This window comes from Silene latifolia, chromosome 11, assembly GCF_048544455.1.
Source record: "Silene latifolia isolate original U9 population chromosome 11, ASM4854445v1, whole genome shotgun sequence".
NCBI classification, from domain to species: Eukaryota; Viridiplantae; Streptophyta; class Magnoliopsida; order Caryophyllales; family Caryophyllaceae; genus Silene; species Silene latifolia.
The window spans coordinates 182,184,555-182,209,179 of record NC_133536.1 but is presented as its reverse complement, the minus strand read 5'-3'; the positions used below and the strand labels follow the sequence as shown (position 1 = coordinate 182,209,179).

General features: G+C 39.8%; 1 non-coding gene across 1 annotated transcript; it reads right to left on the bottom strand.

Annotated features, from left to right (window-relative positions):
• Positions 1 to 3,332: 3,332 nt before the first annotated feature.
• On the bottom strand, positions 3,333 to 3,440 carry LOC141616540 (small nucleolar RNA R71). Its single transcript, XR_012530882.1, has one exon. It is a non-coding gene; the product is annotated as a small nucleolar RNA R71 (small nucleolar RNA).
• Between the last annotated feature and the right edge of the window lie 21,185 nt (positions 3,441 to 24,625).

Sequence of the window (24,625 nt, the reverse complement as noted above, 5' to 3'; positions counted from 1 at the left end):
CACTTAACGAATATCCAACCTAGATTACACTTCACTTACTATCCATAAATTGCCTCATATAATCATCTTTTTCAACTCAAGACACCTTACGTAAGCTATAGTCACTTTTTTATACTCCTAATTTTCAAGGTAAATTATACGCAGTCACCAATATTACCGCTTAACATAAAAGATTCCTTCCTCAAAAGTCAATAACCATGCTACGTCCTCATATCTCTAAATTTTCATACCCCATGTTACCTACACATACTCTTACATCACTCATTTTCATTCACAATTCCCCTTACTCACAATGCCCACATTACCACTTTATCGAATCCAGTTTAATCACTAACAACCATTTCCAAAATTTAGACCAATAACATCCTTATTCATTAAACAACTCTCTCTATTTCACAAAATTATACACTTATTTACTTACACGACTCCGATCCACATCAAATGAACAAACTCACATCAATCCCAATAAAACACATATTTCACATTCATAACTCTCAAAATACAACACCACTCATCACACATTATTAGAACTTGCCCAATTACCCTAACAAGCTCTATGACTCACTCTCGTTTCACATCTTTTCAAACACAACCACAGGTGCCTACATGTTCTCACTCATCAAAACTATACAATCCACAAGGTAAATCAAGTAAAATAGCACATTATTAACAAAGGTCATAACACCACAAAACAAGGAAACCATACTTTAAGTACAAGATTTAAAAGTTAATCATGTATACCATGATGCAAGTTTTAAGGCAAGATTTTTGATTTAAAACAATACATGACAATATTAACAAAATTTAAATCTTATTAATCAACTAAATCTAGAAAATTTTGAAAAAAAAAATTTCAAAATTTGAGACCATGCTTAACCTTATTAAATAGCACTTGAATCTTTAATACAATATTAGATAAGAATGAAGTATGAAAATCAAGATTACGCATTTGTCGATACAACTAACATATATGTCAAAATTTGAGAGGCTATTTGTAAGGCAAAACTCTTAAGTTCATGCAACACAAGAAACGATTAGATGGTGTTATGAGCGTAAAAAATCATAATCATTCATTTTAAGATGAAATTTCAAAAGAATTTGGACAGCATTTAAAGATTAAATTCCGATTCAAAATAATACATGTCGTTATTGACAAAGGAAATTCAAAACTTAAGCATGACAAGATTTTTGGGCCTAATTAGTCAACTAAAAAAGTTTTAAGCCCTAGAATAAATCGAAACTCAAACATGAACATCCAAGCTTCAAAAATTTTGGGACAAAAATTTCAAAATAAAATTTCAAATGTATGATAAGGGTTAGCAATAACAACCAAACTTTAGTCTTTGTTAAACAATTAACCATGCAGCATTCACAAAATCAAATCATTGAATCAAAACACACATTTTCGAGTTCATAAAAAAAATTGGCAAAAATTCAACATGAAAATCTTATACTTTACATCATAAATGATGTAAAAATGTGATTAATTTCATGAATCAAACAAAACATGGAATTAGTTGACAAAATTGAAGGGAATATCGTGGATTTAAATGAAACCAAATTGGGACAATTAAGAACAATGAGAAAATCACTCACATTGTTTAATTAGCAAGAATTAAGAAAATAAAATGGAGTAGAAAGCTTAAGTCCAAGCAACAATCATTAATAATGGAGTTTTAGAGAAATTTAAAGAGATTTTGGTATTTTTGTTATGAGAAACGATGAAGAAATGCAATAAATAAGGTAATAATGCATATCTCGCGAATTTCACAACCCAGAAAATGACACTCGGTCGAGTGCTAAGTCCACTCGGTCGAGTGCCTTCTCCACTAGGTCGAGTGACTCAGTTCCGGAATCATGTTCTAGAAATTGGTCCACTCGGTCAAGTGGTAGGGTTCACTCGGTCGAGTGACTGGTACTCGGTCGAGTACTAGCTTGCACTCGGTTGGGTGTCTCTCTATGGTTTGTAATTTCCGACTAAGGATTACTTATTATACTAGCGACTACTTTACTAACAACTATTATCTATCGCACTCTAACAATAGCACTAATTAAGTTCAAACATATAAAGTATTAAAATGCTAAAGAATGGGGATAACGCCACTCACACTCTAACAAGTAATAACCATCCACCAAAACACATCATGTTTATCATCACTTTCATCCAATTATACATGTTATCATATACCATATGAACAATTATATCATGTAAGAATCCTATCAACTATTCAATTTACGGCTTCAAACTCAACATATTCAAACACGCAACAATCATACAAATAATAATGGCATTTCATATGAAACAATCCTCTACTCTCATCACATATATCTCACTCAAGTAAACATTTCCATTTCATCCTTTCAACTATCATATATTATCATTTATCACAAAACCTCTATATCATGCAAGATGCTTAACAAACCATAATACAAGTATAATCATGCAACATTTCAGTTCACGTTTCTCGAATCATAACCACCCACGTATTGACCAACCAAAACAATAGAATCTAGTTTTGAAATGAGGGATTCTACTCACCCAAAACCAGGATCCTATTGTACTCATGTCGAGTTCATTTTATTAAACGCTCCTAGATTCATTTTAATTCATTGGTTTAGATTCCAAAATCGTCGCTCTGATACCGCTTTGTAACACCTCCTTCTTACCCGGCCAAGGTAACTTGGAGATATTACCATCTCAGTTTCCCGAGGCATTGAAATGGGAATTACAATTAAGAAACTTCATTAGATAAATAACAAGTTTAGTTATTATAAACATAAACTAATATATAAAGTTAATTATACAAATCGTCTATGACTATGTCATTCATGTTACACTACTCGACTCCAAGTCCAAGGCGCGGCCCAAATCCCGATCGCGTCAACAAGTAAACTTGTACTCAACCTACTCCCCATATGATTGGAAATATCATATGGATCGACACAGGCCACCTCGGAAATAGGTGACAATTACACAGACACAGAAACGTCAGTTTCAATAAATAAAGTGTGACACGACACGAGTGTGTGTGAAAATGCAACGTGACTATGATATGAATGACATGCTATCAAACAGCCACCACCACGATACCAGGACACGCCCAGACATACTGACAACCACACTGGTACCGGAACACGCCTAGACATACCAACAATCACAAACAGGTACCGAAACATGCCCAAATGTACCTGGTCCGGAATCCAACCGGGTCCCCTACCAGACGTCGTGTCTTAACCACATTAAGAAAGGCATATTTATCGTCACCATATGATAAATGGGAGACATTGGCTCTTGCTTTCTATCAAAAGTTTTTACCACCGGATAAAACTCAAACCTTGAGGAGCCAAATCACCGGATTCCGTCAACAAGCTCTTGAGAGCTTATATGAAGCTTGGGAGAAGTACAAGGAGTTGCAACGGCAATGCCCACATCATGGGTTGGATGCTTGGTTCCTAGCTATAACATTCTATAATGGATGTTGTGTCGAGTCCCGAAGGATTCTAGATTCTGCCAACAATGGGCGGTTTGATCAAATTGACACCGATATTCCTCATGCCACAATTGAATCCATGACGCGCATTATGTGAACATTATTTGCGCACATTTAGTCCCTTAATTGAACCCATTTTTCATACTATTATATCATTTCATGACCATTTTATCCGTCAAAACCTTCCTATTTGCTTTTCTAGCGCATTTCATATGTTTTGTAGAAAAGGAGATAAATGAGGCGGAATCTCCCCCTCTTGCATGCATATTTGGAAGATTTTTGATGATATTGGATGGACTAGTATGAAGAGGAGGCAAGAATGATGACCAAGGATGTAGGAATAAAGAGTATATAGAAGGATCATAGGGTTAAAACGCAAGGATGACGAGAAGGAAGTCAATGCAAGAAGAAATTGCTCGGGACCAAACCAAGGGTTGCTCCTTTGGCTCTGAAAGTATGCTAGATGGAACGGCATCGAAAAATCAAGTGATCTAGGCTTTTGAATCACTCCAATAGAAGTCTGGATGAGAAAATGACGTCCGTTTTACAATCCGAGGTCAAACAAAGAAGCTGTCCGCCATCCGCTCGTCTGCTACAGGAATCCGCTCGTCCACCCTCCAAATCCGCTCGTCTTCCCTTCTTTTTATCCGAGCGTCCCGTGCTTGAATCCGATCGTCCTCTGCTCCAACAATCCGAGCGTCCTGACCCCTTGGCCGCTCGGATTCCCTTACAGCAACTTTCGTTTTCTTCTTTCTCCATGAAAGATGCGCATATTTTCGGAAGACTAGCAAAAAGGAGACCGGCATTTCTTTTGAGAGGAGCGATTCCTCAAGGACTTAATCGTCATTTAAGCCCTTAGTAAACCCTAATTTGTGCACCTAATCCCCACTATAAATATCCCATTTGTAATAATCAAAGAAACCAAGCTTCCTTATATTAGAAAAAGCTCTCTTAGCTAGAAATAAATCCTCTTAGATTAGATTAGGAGTAGATTAGAATAGATTACTCTTTAATATTTCCACAAATTACACATTAATCTTTCCTTAATTATTGTTCAAGTTTATTATTCAAGTTTATTATTGGGTAATTGAAGATTATTGGGTTATTATTGGAGAATTGACAACTCTTCATCAATCAATCAAGTTCTCTTCTTTTATTCTTTGCTTTATTATTTGGAATCATCTCAAGTTTGGTATAATTCTTTTACCCTTTACTCTTTATTGTTTATTTCCTCATTTTCTTATCATGTTTACACTTGTTGTGATGATTGACACCATTAATGACATGTTTACCATGATAATAAGTGAGTAGTCTCTTAACTAGGATTAATGGGTAATTAGGGGAAACCAACATGGGATTAATCATGCTTAATTTAATATGTTTTCATAATTAGTTCGCTTGCTTGTTGTGATGTCAACCTATGCACATGTTTTGTTTGATGAAATGCTAAGCCTATGAATCCTTGCATTTTTACCATCTCTTATCTACTCAACTTGACTTGTAAGATATAAACCAACTCGAGTCTTGTTAGACCATGCATAGAAGTTGAATAGGAGGAAATTAAGTCGACTTGTAGGTGTTGTACAATCTAATCGATTCGGCTCCAGGACCCAACTCTTCCTATGAACCGTAAGACATAAACCAACTCGGTTCCTCCACAACATTAATTGCTTGCAACTTTGTAAACATGTTTGTATGATCAACACCATGAATCCCCTATGAGCCCATGATATCCTAGTACTTTTAGCCTATTGTTTACATCTCTTAGTTTATTGTTTGCTTTACTTCATTACTTTCATTAGTTTAAAGCACAACTACAAACCCCATCAATTGTGACACTAGCATAAATTGAGATAGATAGACTTAGAACCCAAAGCACACCGTCCCATGGATCGACCTCGACTTAACCACTAACTAGTTGTTTGTTGAAAATTATAAATGTGTTTGATTGGGAGACCCGACGACATCTAACCCATCAGCGCAATATGTCAATTCCCGAAGTGTGCCACTCAAGGGTAAGAAGGAATCTTCTGATAATCCCGTTTTGTTGGCTCAAATTGCCTTACTCCAACAACAATCACTAGAACAAGATGTTAGGGATTCTCTTCAACAACTCAATATCATGTCCTCTACTAGCCAAATCATCATTTATAAAGGGTGCGGAGGTGCGGGTCATTATGCCGCTCTATGCCAAGATACTATGGAGAAGGTATGTGCTTATCAAGCCTTTAGACAAAGTTCTTATCCACCGGGTATGTTTTCAAATGTTTATAACCCAAACTGCAGCAAGAGTTGTTAACCAGGCTAGAAATATTTTAGAGGATGGCCAGGGATAAACTAAGAACGCCCTTATCTTGCCAGGAATACCAGGCACAACCCAGGCCAAGAACAGTCACAACAACAACACTCGCGCATCATCATTTGACAGTCCAAGTTCATCAGGCCATAAGTGCACGATTCAAACTACCCACCAGCTGAATCTTTGTTCAACTAATCACAAATTCATCCTAAGGAGCCAGGCCCAATTCCTAAGGCATTGCACAGAAAATCAGACTGAAAAGCAAGTTACAGGAGGGTAATTCAGATAAAGTAAAGTTGCCATTTTTGGCCAAACAAGTGAAAAACTCTCAACAAGAAACTCTTGCCCTATTTCAGCATTCACCAGATAGAGCCTTGAGCCACAGATGGTGCCTGGACCAAGGCCATTTTACCTTCAACAACCAACCAAAGAAACACAACAGCCAAGGACAGCCTGTCACTATCAACTTGCAGTTCTTTTGTTTTTGTTCAGTTTGCTTTAATTTCCTTTTGTATCCGTTGTAAAATATTTCCACTACTCTTGTTTTCTTCCTAAGATCATTCTTAGCCCTTAGATGGATATATCTATCATTTATTTGTACTGAAACTTCACAGAAAAGGACTATTTAAGGATGCTTTACTCAGACTTTGATAAATGAAAACCTTGAGATTTCTCTCAAAAACTTTCAAATCTTACTAACTTTGCTGAGTCTTAGTTATAAGTCAGACTTAATAATACCTTGTGCTTTCTTAGGTATTGATTAAGGATCTGTGGTATTACTTAGAACAGGTATGTGCTTACTTGAACTGTTTTAAGTGCATTGTCTGTGTGACACCCCCATACTCCAAGTGCCTTACCAGGACCACTCAGGTATAGGAACGTCATCATCTCGGTTACCCGGGGCAATGATAATCATAAGATAATGAAGAAATGTACTTTAACAAGATAAAATACTGTTTAAGTGATTACATGTTCCAACTCAAAATTGTTAAATGAAATATAATCCAAAACTAAAACTGTCTACTAGCAAAACTGAATAACTAAGGACATCGTCTGACACAGCGGAAGACTCTTCTAATTTCAAGTGATGACTCAACCCAGCTAGCCAAAATGCATCATATCTAACCTGCTCAACAACTGCTCACCATCCGAATGGATCACCACAGTTTTCAAAACATTAAACGGGGTTAGTACAAATTACACAATACAAATCACAATAAAACAAATGCCAAATAGCTCGATCGTCACATCAAATCCCAGTCTCCATAATCAATCTCCACACAATTGATTACACACTAAAGCGTGTAGTCCTGCCAGAGTACCCATCGCAACAGATACTCCACACCGCCAGTGAGGGACCGCAGCCGTACCCACCTAAGCCCCGCTCATCTCATCCGAGTGATAAACCCATGTTCATTAATGTGCACATCCCTTCTGTGGCGGGTTCCATAGAAGGCGAATCAAGGGCGTGAAGCCACTCCCGCAAGTGACTCCACTCAGCCAGGGACGCACCCCGAAGATCACAGACAGATACAAAAAACAGTCAACGATGTTAATCAACAACCGTCACAAACACCAGCAGTATGATAAATCAACAATAACAATACAACCACCACACACATCATGTAATTAACACCGAGTAGGGAACCCTACCTGGAATGCAATCACAAAATCAAACGATCTAGCAGCTATCTCAAAATCTCTCCTCTACGAATCCTCCTCCTATACATACTGTTGGGCCTGGAAATCCGCAGATATCCCTAATCAATATCTTACCTTAGCCTGACTATCAGGGCGTCAAGATGTCAAGCTGTCAGGACACACGAAGATAGGCGCCAGGCCATGGAGAGGGGAACGTTCAAAATATCAGGACGATATTAGACCAGGAAATCATATTATAAGAGGAATACATACGCAGCATTAAATAGGAAGATTCCGCAATTAAGGCAGCAATTAAGGACGCAATAATGAGAATTATTACAGGTAATTAAGGCAAATATTCCGCATTTATAGTTAGATCAAGCAGTCGTTCAAATCATCACTATATAAGGAGTATTTGGAAGTCATTTGAAGACACGAGACATACACAAGACGAATTCAAGCATACAATACTCTTTCACAACTTCTAAGCTAATCATACGTCATTGTGCTAAATATTCAATATAATAGTGAAAATCCTCTCCTGGCTTGGTGCCCGTGGTTTTTTCCCATTTAAGGGTTTTCCACGTACAAAATTCTTTGTCTAATTATTGTTATTTTATCGTACTTATATTCTGTTGCATTATACCCTGTCAACCTGACTCACAGACCAATTAGAGCTAGTTTACCCTACCTAAATCTACCATAACCTGCTTTTGTCTAGCGCAAAATCCACACAAAACAATTGGCGCCCACCGTGGGGCATCTAGCTCTTTAAATCCTTTTTCCTCATCTTACAAAAATTCAAATATGCTACAAAAATGGCCCAGCCTACCGTTGAAGAACAGTTGAATGCAGCCCTCCAACAAATCGCTGAGTTGGAAAGCTTGAAAGAAAAAGTAGCCCAAACTGAGACAGAAATCCTGCAATTAAGAGAATTTGAGTCAGCTCTGAAGCAAAAATTGGAAAAAACCCAAGGAGCAGGCTCTAGATTCCAGCCAGGAACCCCATTTGCATCAATTATCAAAAACATCAATTTTTCTAGTTTTGGGAGCCTAAGTGGTTCTAAATTCATCAATGTTGATGATGATGGTGAGCCAAAAAATAACAATGAAAAACCTAATGAATCTGCAGCAGCCATCATGATGGCAGTAGTCCAGGAAATCAAGAAACTCAATGAAAAATTCGACAAGATACCTGGAGTACCTGCCAGCCTGGAAGAAGCTACCCCTGACAGCTATGCTGATTCGCCTTTCATAGACGAAATAGCAAAAGTGGACTTGCCCAAGAAGTTTGTGGTCCCGTCTATGAAAATCTATGATGGGACCACATATCCACAAAACCATGTGGCCCTGTACAAACAGAAAATGCTGGCTACATCCATTCCCAGCGAATTCAGGCAAGTTTGCATATGTAAGGGATTTGGAACAACCCTGGCCAGCACTGCTTTACAATGGTACATCAACCTGCCAACTGGGAGCATTTATTCCTTTGCCAACCTGATCAACAACTTCACCCAGTAGTTTGCGAGTAGCAGGGAGTTGGAGAAGCGATCCAGTGATCTTTACCGGATTACACAGAAGCTTGATGAAACTCTCAGGACATTCCTTGCAAGATTCAACAAAGAAAAAGTATATATTCCCAGGTGTGACGTTGGAACACCAGTGGAGGCATTCAGGCAGGGGTTGCTACCACATAGTGACTTATACAACGAGCTCACTAAGTATCCCTGCCATACCTTCGAAGATGTCCAGACCAAGACTCTTGCTTTTATCTGGCTAGAAGAAGACAAGAGCTACAAACTTGGATCATCCAGTGGACCAAAGGACTATGAAAAAAGCAATAGGAAAAGCAACAAAGGAAACAATTACAGACCTACTCCATATTCCAGGCCAGACCATTCAGAAGTCAACCTGGCACATGAGTATCAAGGTAAGGCTAAAATTTTTCCACCTATTTTTGAGCATAACTTCAGTGTTGATATTGCAGGGTTAATCCAGAGGCTTGACAACATGGGACCAGTAGTCAGATGGCCCAGAAATGTAGAAAACCCTAACCCTAGGAGAGATAACTCCAAATGGTGCGAATTCCACATGGACGTTGGACACACGATGGATTATTGCTTTACCCTGAGGAAAGAAGTGGCTTATCTACTGAAGTCTGGATACTTAAAAGACCTGATCAAGACGAAAGGCAGGAATGCAGATCAAGGCAAAGAGAACCAGGAGCATAAGCAAGATCGCAGCCTCCCTCCACCACCTCCAATCTATGAAGTAAAATTCATATCTGGTGGATCATAAATCTGCGGCCTGACCAGTTCAGCAGTAAAAAAGATAGCCAGGACGCCAAGGACTGTATCACCCTTCAAACCGGATCATATCCCAACAATCACTTTAAGTGATTATGACCTGGTAGGCATCCCTGATGTTCATCATGATGGCCTGGTAATTTCTATGCAAATTGGAACTGCCATGGTAAGAAGGATCCTAGTAGATGGAGGCAGCTCAATAAAATTGATCATGCTTGACGTGCTGAAAGCCATAAAAATCAATGAGGATCAAATCACCAAAAAGTCCAGCGTTTTGGTAGGGTTCAGTGTAGAAACTAGAAGCACGTTAGGAGAAATCCACCTCCCAACCTACGTTGAAGGAGTCTCATCTTAGTAGAAATTTGGAGTCCTAGATTGCTTGTTGACACATCTGTCGCGTACCTGTCAAAAATAAACCAACTGGTTCCAACTAACTAATATAGCTAGGGAAGTCGGGTCGAATCCACAGAGAGGTAGGAACTTTTCTGCTAAACTAAGTTCACCAAGGTAGCCAAATTGGGGGTTTATAAATTGTGATTTCTAAACTAACAGAATAAGGGAAAAGAGAAATAAAAGGAAGGAGTTTAACAGATAAAAGAGAATAGCTAAGACAAGCGGTTCGCCATAATCATCAGGTCGAGTAATCTAGTTCCCAGGTCAATGTAGTACGGTCTAAGGGGTAGCGAACGTCGCCTTTCGGTCCTTAATTCACCCTAAAGCGTAAACAGTTTAACTTTCGCCCTCGCTGCAATACTCTATTGTTCGCTACTAGTCTCCCTCTTCCAACCTTTCGGTCCAGGTCAAGATCCACTAAGAATAAGGGTCTAATTGCGTCGACTCAATTAGGCAATTACAGTTATTTGTAGCATTTAAACAACAAAGACGGTACCGGTATCGACCGAGTGATTCGATTACTCTCCCTTCAGATCATGGGTCCCCTATAGTCTTAGCATAGGGAATTAGCTACTCATAGTCAACGAATTATCAATAACAATAACAAGATAATTAAGATTAAACATGATGAATAAACTAATTGATTGAACGATTATCAAGTAAGAGGGAAAAGGAATTAAAAGCAATAGATACGATGAAGAAATAATTAAATTGATAATACCGAATCAAAGTGGCAAGGTAGAGAGTAGAATTCCCAAATGAACAGTGACAAAGTAACAGATGGAATGTACGTAGTAAAAGTGATAGGAGTAACGTAGTGTTCTCCTCAGTCTTATACTGAAAATTGTCTTAAACCTAATCCATGGACTGATTACAAAAGCCCATGAAAGATTAGGCGGAAATAGACTAAAAGCACGCGAAATCCTCTCGATCGAGTAAGATGATCACTCGATCGAACTCTAAGTCACTCGATCGAGCTAGGACATCCTCTCGATCGAGCACTGCTCGCTGAACATCCTCGATCGACTTATGAAGCTAGTCGATCGACCAAACTTAAGCGTGTAAGCATTCGATCGAGCTCTAAAGCACTCGATCGAGCTATATAGGCGCACCAAGACTTGAGTATCTTCCTTAACTTCAGCTCATACGTCCTCCAAGTGTAAGATTCCTTAACTCCGGCTCCTTATTTCCCAGAAATGCATACAATTGGGACAATTAGGGGTCGATTTAGCTCCTCCTCGGTCAATTCCTGCAAATTACAATAAACGGACCAAAGTAGAATATTCGGGGGTATTTGTAGCCAGAAGCTACATAAAAAGCACGGAAATGCGTGTAAAAAATGAGGTGAAAACCTTATATAAAAGACACGCATCAAATCTCCCCAAACCAAACCTTTGCTTGTCCCCAAGCAAATATGAATGCAACTAAGGGTGAACAATAGAACGGGACCAACGCATCAGCTACAAATCATCCAATAGAACCAATTTAATGCAACAAAATGACAAAGTGGCAACTGAAAATTGCAAACGAGTTAAATTAATGTTTCAAGCTTACTGAACCGTCGACCTTGCAAGATTCAAAGATGTCGGACTCTCACGGGTCGCTCGTCACTCAAAATCAGGTAAAGGGTGAGTATATATGTGAAAGATAGGAAGAAGCAAGACGCTCACCTAACTCGACCTATAAGAACACGCATGCAGTTAACATGAATAAAGTCTCTACAACCGTACATATGCACTCCAACCATACTAGTGACCAAGACACGTGCCGAGGACTTACATTTGGGTTAGTGAGGTAATGGGTAAGAAGGGGCTAAAATGAATTTGGATATGTGGGGTTAATAGCCAGGCTAGCAACAACGGATCCAAATATAGACTGCATCCCAACTTCGTACTCATAACAGCAAGATGAAACGGTGTAACATTATGCACTAGACTCACCAAACACCAAAAAAATCGTCAACTCCCCATAAAATATAAATAAGGCATGGGAGTGTGAAACATTGTGCAATTCTCATTCTTTTTCATTCCTTTTTTTTTTCATTTTGAATTTTTTTCTGTCTCTCTTTTCTTTTTCGCTTTCTTTTTTTTCTTTTTTGTTTTTCATTTTCTTTCATTTTCACAACTCAACACATTTTTTCTTTCCTTCCCTTCAGTTCTTCCACCATTTTCTGAAATCAGATGAAATAACCATATTGCAATAACATATTCCAAGAACTACTCGTTACTAGCTCAGCTAGGGTAGGAAATATTATAGAAAGTAGTTGATGGGCAAAAAGGCAATTTGGCTATGTGAAGCTCATGGGTAGAATGAAATAAGGGGGACTGCCTCTCCTAACACGTGTCACCATCCACAGACCGAATGCATACAGGTATTAAGAAGACTAGACTCATGCTTATGCAAATTAATGTTACATGTCTTAAAGAGAGTACTACTCACATTCTAAATGAAACCGGTCATGAATGTCACCAGTTTAATAAGCTCTAACCTCAGAATGTATTGTAGCTTGCCGACATAGAGAATCAAGTCTATTCGTTCAGATAAAAGAGAAACAAAAACTCGTGGATAATGCACATAGTCATGCCAACTAAATGTCAAGAATATGCATGGCTCAAGTAAAGATTCAAAGTAGCGTCAATGTTCAAACGTTCCGACTCAATTTAAACATGAAAATGTGAAATTTTTTTGAAATTTACATGATTTTTTGGAATTAATTAAGACACAATGCATGCGGAAATAAATAAATTAAAACAAGCAAAAATGCAAGAAACATGCAGACACAGATATGGATGCATACCTCCCCAAACCAAACCGTACAATGCCCTCATTGTACCGAAAATAGGGAAAGAAATGCAAACTAAACGGAAAAGGAGGAGTGGTGCCGGAAAACTTACAAAACGTCATATAGCGGGACCTCCCCAAACCGACCATGAACATGGGAGGTCAAAGAAAGTCAAACTGTGGCTTTGTAGACGTAAAACAGCGACTGGAGATCATAACTGCTCGATCGACCGCCTGGAACAGCTCGATCGAATGAACAGTGTAAAGAAAGGGATCGATCGAGTGATTATCCACTCGATCGAGTAGTTCTGGTTATGGATCTGGTCGATCGAGGACATCATCCCTCGATCGAGTGGTAGCCGCATCAGAAAATGCTCGATCGAACACAAAAGCCCTTCGATCGAGTACTTTTAGCCTGCAAAGGACGCATGAAAGCAAGGAAAGTACAGAAATTGTTCCAAAGGCAGCGTCTAAATGTTAACTTAAAGCTAAAGAAAAACAATTAAAACAGAAAAAAAAAAAAAAAACAAATAGTTCAACAAAAGCATAAATAAAACTGTCCGGGCTGCCTCCCGGAGAGCGCTGGTTTAAGAGGTCCCGCACGACCTTTCTGGTATCAAGTTACTGGCGCGTCGAGCTCGTCGAAGCGCAGGACTTCAACGCGGTTGTCCGCTTCACTCGCCTCATGGTAATGCTTCACGTATTGGCCATTCACCTTGAATCTGCGGCCCTCGGAGTCTTCAAGTTCCACGGATCCAAACTTAGTGACGGCTGTCACCGTGTATGGACCACTCCACCTGGACTTCAGCTTGCCAGGAAATAGTCTCAATTGGGCATTAAACAAAGACCTTCTCGCCCCCACATGAAACTCCCGAGGTAGGATTCTCTTGTCATGCCATCTCTTCGTCTTTTCCTTGTAAATGCGCGAGTACATCATAGGCATTAAGCCTAAACTCCTCTAATTCATCAAGCTGCAAAAGACGATTCTGACCACACAATTTAGGATCATAATTAAGCTCACGAATTGCCCACCAGGCCTTACATTCCAGCTCAACAGGTAAGTGACACGATTTCCCATAAACTAACCTATAAGGTGATGCACCAATTGGTGTCTTAAAGGCAGTTCTATAAGCCCATAATGTGTCATCTAGCTTAAGACTCCAGTCTTTCCGTGATTTAGAAACTACTTTAGACAAGATCTCTTTCAGCTCGCGATTAGAGACCTCTACCTGACCACTAGTTTGGGGATGATACCCCAAACCACGCCGGTGTTGGACACCAACTCTAGACAGTATGGAAGTGAGTTTCTTTTCCTTAAAATGCATCCCCCCATCACTAATGACGACCCTAGGGACACCAAAACGGGGGAATATGATCTTTTTGAACATCTTTATCACGGTCTTACCGTCACAATGAGGTGAAGCAATTGCCTCAACCCATTTTGACACATAGTCTACAACTACTAAAATGTACTGTTACCTTTCTTTGGACGGGAACGGTCCTTGGAAATCAATGCCCCAGACATCGAAAACCTCAACCTCTAGGATGCCGTTTTGTGGCATCTCATGTCTCTTCGAAATGTTCCCTGATCGTTGGCATGCATCACAAGCTGAAACAAAAGACTTGGCGTCAACAAACAAAGAAGGCCAAGTAAAAACCAGATGAAGTACCTTAGCCACGGTGCACGATGGACCGTGGTGACCACCATATGAAGAGGAGTGACAGCCTTCCAGGACCATTTTGGTCTCCCACTGCGGAATACACCGTCCAGTAGAGACCGTCTGCGCATTCCTTAAACAAGTAAGGATCATCCTGGAATACCTTTGCTTAGCGTTATAGAGAAAACGCTTTCTCACGAGAAGAAAGATCGGTGTGGCGCTTGCCACCGACAACGGTTAGCTATATCTCGCATACCAGGGTTCCTGGTCAACAATAGACGATATAACAACAATTAAAGTATCGTCAGGAAAAGAATCATCAATAGGTAGAGAATCTTCCCCTTCTTGTCGCATCAGTCGCGACAAGTGATCGGCTACAACGTTCTCGGCCCCTTTCTTATCCTTGATCTCGTAAGTCAAACTCCGAAGAAGGAGTATCCATCTCGATAGCCGCGGTTTGGCCTCCTTCTTAGCAAGGAGATGCCTCAAAGCTGCATGGTCGGAAAAAAACAGTGACTTTGACCCAACTAAATAAGTACGAAACTTCTCTAAGGCATAAACTACACTAATGCTCCTTCTCGTGGTAGTGTACTTCACTTGAGCCTCATCCAGAGTTCGGCTTGCATAGTAAATAGCATTCAAGGCTTTGTCTTTCCTCTGACCTAGCACCGCTCCTAGTGCATAGTCATTCGCGTCGCACATGATCTCGAACGGCAAGTCCCAATTGGGAGGCTGTATGATCGGCGCAGAGACTAAGGCCTGCTTTAACCTGTTAAAAGCAGAAAGACAAGCATCAGTAAACACAAAAGGGGCATCTTTAAGCAACAGCTGTGTAAGTGGTTTAGCAATTTTGGAGAAATCCTTGATAAACCGGCGATAAAAGCCAGCGTGACCAAGGAAGCTCCTCACCCCCTTAACATTAATTGGAGGTGGTAATTGCTGAATCACTTCCACCTTTGCCTTGTCAACTTCTATTCCCCTATCAGAAACTAAGTGCCCTAGGACAACTCCCTCGTTGACCATAAAGTGGCACTTCTCCCAGTTCAGCACAAGATTAACCTCAATACAGCGCTGCAACACTTTCTCAAGGTTAGACAGACAGTTAGAAAAATCACTTCCATAAACACTGAAATCGTCCATAAAAACTTCCATGATAGACTCAATATACTCTGAAAATATCCCCATCATACACCTTTGGAAGGTGGCAGGGGCATTGCACAAACCAAAAGGCATTCTGCGATACGCAAAAACGCCCTTAGGACGGTAAATGTAGTCTTGGCCCGATCGTGCGGGTGGATAGGGATCGAAAGAACCCCGAATACCCATCTAAATAGCAGAAAAACTTATGTGAAGCTAACCTTTCTACCATTTGATCAATAAAAGGAAGGGGGAAGTGGTCTTTCTTGGTGGCGGCATTCATTTGTCTATAGTCTATGCACATCCGCCAACCGTCACTACTCGGGTAGGTATTAATTCATTTTCTCATTCTTAACTACAGTTGTCCCTCCTTTCTTCGGGACTACCTCATCGGGCTTACCCATCTAGAATTACCTACCGAATAGATAATACCTGCATCCAGCAGCTTCATTACCTCAGCCATCATAACATCCTGCATCTTCTGGTTCAGCCGACGCTGACCCTGCCTGCAAGGTTTGTGATCCTCCTCCAGCTCTATCCTGTGCATACAAATATCGGGACTAATCCCCGTGATATCATCCAGTGAATAGCCCATTGCCTTCCTGTTTTTCTTAAGTATAGCTAACAAAGAAGTTAGCTGATCATCACTAAGCTTGGCACTAACGATGACGGGATACTGTTCTGTATCGTCTAGAAAAGCATATTTAAGATGAGAAGGGAGAGGCTTACGTTCCGGTACCTTTACCTCAATGGAGCAAAGAGTGCTGATCATTTGCTCCACCTGCTCTCCGTCATGCTCATCTAAATCATCAACAAGTAAGTCCAATGCAGCGTCATCGTCCTCTGGGCTATCTGCACACTCATCAAAAAGCATGAGAGCTTCCAGTGGGTCCTTCATAAAAGAACCCGACCAGAAGTCATAAATAGACTCATCAATGATATCGACCGAATAGCAAGTGTCCTCTATCATTGGGTGGGCTAAAGTGCTAGGCAAACTAAATGTGATAGCGTCATCCCCTACTGCAAGAGTCAGACGCCCTTGTCTGACATCAATAACGGCCCCAGCTCTACAAAGGATAGGTCTTCCTAAAATAATTTGGGTCTGGGTGTCCTCAGCTATATCCAAGACAATGAAATCTACTGGGATGTAAAGCTTGCCTATTTTCACAGGCACATCCTCCAAGACACCTAAAGGTCTCCTAACAGATCTATCGGCCATCTGTAGGGTAATGTTAGTCACCTTGAAGTGACTCATCTTCAATTGCTTGCAAACAAGAAGGGGCATGACACTGACACTGGCACCTAAATCGCAAAGGGCATTATCAATAATCATATTGCCTATGACACAAGTAATAGAAAAGCTGCCCGGGTCTTTCATTTTTGGAGGGGCCTTGTTTAACAGTAGGTTACTAGACTCTTCCATAAATGAAATCGTCTCAAATTCGCTCAAATTCCTCTTACGCGTCACAATATCCTTCATAAACTTAGCGTAAGTAGGAACCTGAGTGACAAGTTCAGAAAAAGGAACAGATTACGAAGGTTCTTCACGATGTCCACGAACTTACCGTCATGTTGCTCGATCCTTCGTCCTTGACGACTTGGGAAAGGTACCCTGGTAGCGAGGAGCGGTCCCGCAACCTTTTCCTTACCCTTATCGATGCGTGACGTCTCCACAGCAGGGGAAGATGACACGGTGGCGGTATTAGATAGCGAATTAGGAATTCCGCCACTTATCGTGACCGGATCGAGTACCGTTACTGGTCGATCGACCAGTTTCTTCTTCAATATCACTCGATCGACCTCTCTTGTCACTCGATCGAGTGTCTTCTTCAGCATGGTCTCACGATCGAGTAACTTGGAGTTCTGTACTTCTCGATCGACCGCCACTGTCACTCGATCGAGTGACTGGATGATTAGAACTGCTCGATCGAGTAGATGTGTTGCTCGATCGAGTGGTTACTGCACACGCAGCAAGTATTTCCTGCAAGAACTCGTCTAAATCATCATCTGAATCATCATTAGCTGCCGATACCTTGTCTTCTTCATGAGGAGGGTCATTTTGGAAGCTCATTGCACAGACTGTGTCACAAGTTGGAAGAAACTTGGCTTGATCTGTCGCCTGTGTCAACTGCGCGACTTGTTCTTTCAATTCCGATATAACCGTATCGGATTTCTGTGACATACTCAGCATAATGGATTTCAACTCGGCAATTTCTTCTCTTGCAGAGGGAGAGGCGGTCGTGATATGGCGTAGAAGGGCGGCGACGCTCTCTTTATCTCTTCATATAGCCGGGAGAAAGGAACTCCCTGCTTGTACCTCTTATACGCAAGAGCGCGCTCTATACTCGCTACACACTCGTAGAGATCATGTCCTTCCTCGCCACATCTACCACATGGCTCTACATGCTCTGTAATCGTAGGCATATTGTCAACCCACCTTCGAAACAATAGCTAATCTGCAAAAGTGTCAAAACTTGCAGAAAATGAGATCGGCCTCAAGGAATGAATTCCTTGAGACGAAAGACAAACTTAATTAAAGCAACAAAATTGCGCCACCTCCCCGGCAACGGCGCCAAAATTTGACACGTCTGTCGCGTACCTGTCAAAAATAAACCAACTGGTTCCAACTAACTAATATAGCTAGGGAAGTCGGGTCGAATCCACAGAGAGGTAGGAACTTTTCTGCTAAACTAAGTTCACCAAGGTAACCAAATTGGGGGTTTATAAATTGTGATTTCTAAACTAACAGAATAAGGGAAAAGAGAAATAAAAGGAAGGAGTTTAACAGATAAAAGAGAATAGCTAAGACAAGCGGTTCGCCATAATCATCAGGTCGAGTAATCTAGTTCCCAGGTCAATGTAGTACGGTCTAAGGGGTAGCGAACGTCGCCTTTCGGTCCTTAATTCACCCTAAAGCGTAAACAGTTTAACTTTCGCCCTCGCTGCAATACTCTATTATTCGCCACTAGTCTCCCTCTTCCAACCTTTCGGTCCAGGTCAAGATCCACTAAGAATAAGGGTCTAATTGCGTCGACTCAATTAGGCAATTACAGTTATTTGTAGCATTTAAACAACAAAGACGGTACCGGTATCGACCGAGTGATTCGATTACTCTCCCTTCAGATCATGGGTCCCCTATAGTCTTAGCATAGGGAATTAGCTACTCATAGTCAACGAATTATCAATAACAATAACAAGATAATTAAGATTAAACATGATGAATAAACTAATTGATTGAACGATTATCAAGTAAGAGGGAAAAGGAATTAAAAGCAATAGATACGATGAAGAAATAATTAAATTGATAATACCGAATCAAAGTGGCAAGGTAGAGAGTAGAATTCCCAAATGACCAGTGACAAAGTAACAGATGGAATGTACGTAGTAAAAGTGATAGGAGTAACGTAGTGTTCTCCTCAGTCTTATACTGAAAATTGTCTTAAACCTAATCCATGGACTGATTACAAAAGCCCATGAAAGATTAGGCGGAAATAGACTAAAAGCACGCGAAATCCTCTCGATCGAGTAAGATGATCACTCGATCGAACTCTAAGTCACTCGATCGAGCTAGGACATCCTCTCGATCGAGCACTGCTCGCTGAACATCCTCGATCGACTTATGAAGCTAGTCGATCGACCAAACTTAAGCGTGTAAGCATTCGATCGAGCTCTAAAGCACTCGATCGAGCTATATAGGCGCACCAAGACTTGAGTATCTTCCTTAACTTCAGCTCATACGTCCTCCAAGTGTAAGATTCCTTAACTCCGGCTCCTTATTTCCCAGAAATGCATACAATTGGGACAATTAGGGGTCGATTTAGCTCCTCCTCGGTCAATTCCTGCAAATTACAATAAACGGACCAAAGTAGAATATTCGGGGGTATTTGTAGCCAGATGCTACATAAAAAGCACGGAAATGCGTGTAAAAAATGAGGTGAAAACCTTATATAAAAGACACGCATCACTTGTCATCCTACAACGCAATCCTGGGCAGACCCTGGATTCATAACGTTAAGGTTGTACCATCAACTTATCATCAGTGTATCAAGATACCAACGGATTGGGGTATAGCCACAATCAAAGGGGATCACAAGACAGCCCCAGAATGCTACACGACAGCCTTGAAGCCTTCCAAGGCAGGAAGTCCCTTGCATAGGAATTACAGTACCCTGTCAGGAGCACTTATGTAGCACCCCCCCCCCCCCCCAGAATGGAGATAGATCAGGTAATCCTAGACCCAGAGCACCCTGACAGGTATGTTCTAGTAGGATCTGACGCCCCAGATAGTGTCAGGCCAGGACTGGTAAGATTCCTTAAAAATAAATCATCTTGGTTTGCTTGGTCTCATTTTGATATGACTGGAATTAGTGCTGATATAATTACACACAAACTCAATGTTGATCCATCTTTTAAGCCTGTACAACAGAAAAGACGAATATTTGCAGCTGAAAGAAATGCCATAATCAACGAGGAAATGGAGAAACTCTTGGATATGGGAATGATCAGGGAAGTAATGTACCCTGAGTGGTTGGCTAACGTGGTTGTTGTGCAGAAAAAGAATGGAAAATGGAGAGTCTGTGTAGACTACACTGACCTGAACAAAGCCTGTCCCAAGGACCCATTTCCTTTGCCACATATTGATGCCATGGTAGACGCCACAATAGGGCATGAGATGCTGACATTTATGGATGCCTCCAGTGGATTCAATCAAATAAAAATGCACCCTGCTGACCAGGAGAGTATTGCATTCATTACAGACCGAGGCATATACTGTTACACTGCCATGCCTTTCGGCCTGAAGAATGCAGGGGCAACGTACTAGCGCCTGGTCAATATGATGTTCAAGGATCAAATAGGTGATATCATGGAAGTCTACATAGACGATATGGTAGTAAAATCCAAAAATACAAAAGATCATGTGAAGCATTTGGAAGTAGCATTCGAAATATTGGAAAAATACAACATGAAGCTCAACCCTGCAAAATGCCACTTTGGAGTCTCTGCAAGCAAGTTCCTTGGATATATGGTTACGAAGAGAGGCATAGAAGCCAGCTCAGAACAGATAAAAGCTATCCGGGAACTTCAGTCACCCAAGTCTGTCAAAGATATTCAGAAATTGACAGGCCGGGTAGCTGCCCTGAAGCGTTTTATATCAAGATCCTCTGAAAGGTGTAAAACATTCTACAACCTCCTCAGAAAAAATAAACAATTTCATTGGACGGATGAACATGTGGCAGCCTTTCAAGACTTAAAATCTTATTTGTCATCTCCACCCTTACTGGCTAAACCAGAGAAGGGAGAACCCCTGTCAGTATACTTATCTGTCACTGACATAGCAGTCAGTGCAGTCCTAGTAAAAGAACAGGAAGGCCAACAACATCCGGTCTATTATGTAAGTAAAAACCTGCCGGATGCTGAGATGAGGTATGGATTACTTGAAAAATACGTTTTAGCTTTAATTATGTCGTGTACTAATCTACGACCCTATTTTGAAAGCCACCCCATTATAGTCAGGACCAACTTACCCATAAAATCTGTCCTGCACAAGCCTGAATTGTCAGGCAAGATGGCCAAGTGGCCAGTTCAAATTAGTACATATGATATTTCCTTCGAACCTAGGGCAGCGATCAAATCGCAGGCCCTAGCAGACTTTGTGGCTGATTTTGTTAGATATTATTAATCTCATTATACAACATATTCATATATGTTACAATTAATTTAGTCATAAAATTAATTTAGATCTTATGCATGCAAACATAATTAGAAAAGGGAAGAAATCGTCATTCTTACATTGAGTTTTCGGATATATGGGCACAAATGAGTTCGCCTACTCACTTGTTCTTGAGCTTTCCTTACTAATGGAAGAACAAGGATTCAAAGATAGAATCCCTCCCAAAGATGAATACCCAAGATAACCTCTTAAAAACTAATATTATTTGAACTAGAACAATATTAATTTTATTAAAATTGACCCAAAATATTGTTTTTGGTCTCTTTTTTTTCGGTCAAGAGAAGAGGGAAGAAGGAGTAATAATCTCTCTAAAATTTCTATAAGTTTTAGATGTTAAAAAAATGAATGAATACACCATACAATTGTAGTGTATATTAGGGAAAATATAGAGAAAAACCCTTGGCCTTTTGCTCTAGGAAAACCCGGTAGGGGGTGGGAAAAGGGGCCAATGCATGACCAAGATGCTCTTCACAAAAGCAACTAGGTGTGCATGGCTATCAATTAGGTTAATGATTATGCTTCTTTTATATATTATAAAACATAATACAAACCCTAACCCACCCATTATTTCGGTACATATTGTGTAAAATAGAAAGTCCATTTTATACATTATTTTGTCAATTTGTCACAAGTAACATGTTCCATGACATTATGTGTATAAAATGTATTTTTAACAATTAAAAATCAACATATTAATAAAATATGTCACTTATAAAGTTAACCTAGTAATTCATAATTACTTGTACCGTAATGGGTTCCCGAGTCATAAATTACAACATTCTGCATTTATAATAATATATTCATTCCGTTTCAATTGTTTCCATAAACAACAATTTCATCCAAGTAATAAAACAATTCGATTACTTAGACCGTATCTAATTTAATCAAATAATAATGAGATACGTAAATATTACTTCCAAAATCGTCCGTCAATTTTAAGTAATTTAATTAACCCCGTATCTTTATACGATCAATTAAATAACCAATTAAGAGTGTTACCCTTTAGGTATGACCTAAGGGGATCAACTGATCACCACCGTCGCACGACAGTTGCGATCGCATTATTGTCGGAGGACACATATTCCAACAATCTCCCACTTATCCTCGACAAGTGTGCGTCACCAATTCTCTTGTCCTATTACTATCTCCCACTCAATGCAAGATGTCTTTCGGGTCGTACTTGCAAGTGATCATATCGAGAGTGGTTTCCTCGATCTGGAGAATAACTGATTGACCGGATTTATCTACCATAGATACCTTCCGAGCGTGGCCACGCATTTCCAGTTCATTACTCCTCGAGTGGCCCTGATATATTGTTATAACCCTGACAAGGGGTGGACAATTCCTATCGCACTTATTCCCTTCGACTAGCCACAGCCATCATAACCCAAAATATGCCCATTTGACCCCATTTACGAAGGTCGTAGTAACATAAATCAAAGTTAATCTGAAACTGTTTTCCTTAGGCGAACAGTCTTTAGTTAAAAGAATCGACTCATTAGAATACTATAGTAGCTCTCGCCACGACCAGGCTATATAAATTTACCAGACCTCTATAAGCGGTCATTAGGCCCGACAAAGTGTTCCTAACAGTCTGCCTATGTGATCGACTAGTCATCTCACATGACTCCATGGCACTTGAACTTGCCATTAATCGCATCACACTCTAGTCACTTTGAGACGTCACCTCATGTAAGTGACTATGGGCGAATACAATGTTAATCCGTGTTCACTTTAACGGGGTCTCTACAACCCATCTGGATGTAACAAAGTATAAGGTGAGTTAATGATAACTCAAACGATGAATGTCGGCATCACATCTGGGTAGTCAATACCATATTACAACCTTGTGATGTATATCGTAAGTGTGTAAACACTAGTCGATTGCAATAGAAGTTTAACATACCATGTGTCCATGTGTTCATACTTCTTGTATTTCACTTCCTTTATATTCATGTTCTCTATCATAGCATGAACCTTACCAAGTACACATCTAGGTTCCCAACCTAGGTTTAGGTTCTTTATCTTGAAAGAACTTTCTTGTTGTTTATCACATAACAAACGAATTGCGGTGGATAATATAACTTGCACTAGTCAAGCGTTCTACCAACTCACCATGCACTGGGTATACGTTTTGTAGGGTCTTCCAACAATTGTCAAGATGATAAGCCTAGCACTTATCATAAGTCCTAGCATATTAGAAGATGCTAGTTTTGAGTAACTTCTTACTATAACAAGTATCTTTTTCAAACTTCTTATTTCTTTTTTTAGCTTGAATAGCTTAGGATTTTCATAAATCCTTACGTGTGTTCGAACTTCAATATGTGGAACTTTTTGTCACATAACAGAGTGTTCTGTCAAACACTAGAATAGCTCATTAGTTCTCTTCGAGAATTCATGACGATTCTTTTGTGGCTTGCCAATGACTCATCATGCTCTTACGCATATGATTCATTATTGGACATGTGCATGATTATTCTAATGGCAGAAACATTAGTAATTTTAATCATGTGATCAACCACTTTTAGGTTCAATGAATGACCATGACTGCTTATGGTAATTCCATTTTCATCAATATGAATAACCTACGTTTCTCGTTGATTTGATGTGTATATCTTAATACTTATCCAACATCGCATAATGTGATTGGATTCATCATAGTCCATTTTCATCCAGAATTGAATACTTAAACACTTATTTGTGAAAGATAGTGCTAGCTCGTCATTCTCAATAAGTAATGAGTTATAATTTTTACAGGATGATTGCTCCCACTAAATTCCATGTCTGCACATGATAATTTCAAACTCCCACTCAATTCCACATGTTTCGCAATTGACTACTCAATCAAAACATTTCAAGAATTGAAATACATTTTGCTTTGCCAAGTTATTAAGATTAAAACCATATATGTTCCCAGCATATCCTTTCAAAATACCTATTTTGAAAAGGTTTCAGTCTTAAACTTATGGAAAGAGATTTTAATCTCTAACTCATTCATTTTATAATGATGTGTAGCAATGTCATTATTTAAATGTGAATTTCATTTAATGTATGTCCTTCTCAAAATACCCTTCTCGGAAGGAGGTTTAACCATTTCATTCTTATAATGAGGTTAAGTAATGACACTAGCGTGGTTAACAATTAACTTAGCATTTGTGGATATCGGCATATCTTCCTTTGCAACTTTTA